This window comes from Mus caroli, chromosome 15 (genome assembly GCF_900094665.2).
Source record: "Mus caroli chromosome 15, CAROLI_EIJ_v1.1, whole genome shotgun sequence".
NCBI classification, from domain to species: Eukaryota; Metazoa; Chordata; class Mammalia; order Rodentia; family Muridae; genus Mus; species Mus caroli.
In genome coordinates this window covers 34335330-34337697 of record NC_034584.1, presented here as the reverse complement: position 1 = coordinate 34337697, position 2368 = coordinate 34335330, and the positions used below count along the sequence as shown (strand labels likewise).

At 37.8% G+C, this 2368-nt stretch overlaps 1 protein-coding gene across 49 annotated transcripts in view; it reads right to left on the bottom strand.

Annotated features, from left to right (window-relative positions):
* Rims2 (regulating synaptic membrane exocytosis 2) overlaps nt 1-2368 on the bottom strand; it is a 482991-nt gene that overhangs the window by 61081 nt on the left and 419542 nt on the right. The gene's annotated exons all lie outside the window — the stretch shown is intronic.

The following is a 2368-nucleotide window of genomic DNA, read 5'->3' as shown; positions in this document are numbered from 1 at the left end:
TATTTGGTTCTCTGGAGTCTAACTTCTTGAGTTCTTTGTATATATTGGATATTAGCCCTCTATCAGATGTAGGGTTGGTAAAGATCTTTTCCTAATCTGTTGGTTGCTATTTTGTCCTAAGCTCAGAATACCCAGGATACAATTCACAGACCATGTGAAGTTCAAGAAGAAGGAAGATCAAAGTGTGGATGCTTCAGTCCTTCTTAGAAGGGGAAACAAAATACTCATGGGAGGAAATATGGAGACAAAGTGTGGAGCAGAGACTGAAGGAAAGAGACTGCCCCACCTGGGGATCCATCCCATATGCAGACACCAAACCCAGACACTACTGAAGATGCTAAGAAGTGCTTGCCTGATATAGCTGTTTCCTGAGAGGCTCTTTCAGAGCTTGGCAAATACAGAGGTAGATGCTTGCAGCCAACCATTGGGCTGAGCATGGGGTCCCCAATGGAGAAGTTAGAGAGAAAGGTGCTGAAGGGGTTTGCAACCCCATAGGAAGAACAACAATATCAACCAACTAGACTCCCCAGAACTCCCAGGAACTAAACTACCAACCAAAGATTACACATAGAGGGACCCATGGCTCCAGCCACATATGTAGGAGAGAATGGCCGTGTTGGATATCAATAGGAGGAGAGGCCCTTGGTCTGGGGAAGGCTCAGTTTCCCAGTGTAGAGGAATACCAGGGTGGGGAGGTGGGAGTGGTTGGGTAGGTGAGGGGAAGGAGGATGGGATATGGGGGTTCCGGAGGGGAAACCAAGAAAGGGGATAACATTTGAAATGTAAATAAATAAAATATCCAATAAATAAAAAGAGAAAAAATACTAGGCCTCAATAGATATTCGCTGAATAATTTTAAAACTCTAAAAAGTAGTAACAGTTTCAATTAAAAATAACACATCTTAGAATAAAACTATTTACTGAATCATTTTAATATTTATGAGGTAGTAACAGTTTTAATAAGAAAAACCCATTTATCCTGAAATAGAACATTATAAGGATCTTCACTTAAGCGTGCAAGAGGATTGAATCTGTGTTTGTGTTGCTTGTTCTATGAAGTTTGCATTGCAAAGAGAATTCAAGCTCTTGGAGATAATGAGCCAACAGTCCTTTTCCATACATTGGAAAAATCATCTTCACAGTCCCTCCTCATCACTGCTCATAGTTATACTGCTTGCTTACAATTTATCAATTTTATTAATTATTAATTTTTCAACAGATAGCTGCAGATGTCTCTGGAAGTCTTCGCTGTAGTTTACTAAAGCAGGATTCAAAAGAGTAAAAGGCACATAGCAGCTCTATGTGCCTACTAAAGTGTGTGGGGTTGGTATTTCAAATGGCCTGGACCTCAAAACTGCATTTCCGCTGATAGCCAGATATTCAGCAAACCGCAAAGCATTTGGGTCCACCAGAATGAAGAGATTTCTTTTCTTTGCATGTATTTCTTGGATCGGAAACATATTCTTTATGGTCTGCTTATTTACACTTATTTATGCTTATTAGGCAACTACTGAACATTCCCATGAACAGTTGCTTTGGGCTATTTATACCTTAAAGTTTTAACCAGTTAAATTAAGTAAAGCCTATATTAAAAGTCTTACCCTGAGGAATTTTTACTTTGAAAGGAAGTTTTCCCTCTGCTGATATGAAAAGAACTAATTACAAAGCACACAGCTGATGACATGGAGTCATGGCAAGAAGATTAACTCTGGAGTCAGACCTGTGTTCCAAGAAGGTGTGAAATGGTGTGATGATTTAGAAACTTAAGGAGATAAAAAGTAAACAACAAATCATTGCTGTGATTAATCATATATTTTAAAAACTAGAAAACATGTTAGGGAAAGTCTAAATCTTAGTAATAGAATGTGTTCTCTAGTAAAAACCTTATGAATTGTGAAAGTTGGCTTTCATTTCTTCTTACATTGCCACCAAGAAAGTATATAAAAACCCCAAATTTTCCACCAGAGAAAACTGATAAACAACTTCAACAAAGTGGCTGGATATAAAATTAACTCAAAAGAATTAGTGGCCCTCCTCTACTCAAAGGATAAACAGGCTGAAAAAGAAATTAGGGAAATGACACACTTCACAATACCCACAAATAATATTACATACCTTGATGTGACTCTAACCAAGCAACTGAAAGATCTGTATGACAATACCTTTAAGTCTCTGAAGAAAGAAATCAAAGAAAATCTCAGAAGATGGACAGATCTCCCATGCTCATGGATTAGCAAGATTAATATAGTCAATATGGCCATCTTGCCAAAAACAATCTACAGATTCAATGCAATCCCCATCAAAATTCCAACTCAATTCTTCATAGAGTTAGAAAGAGCAATTTGCAAATTCATTTGGAATAACAAAA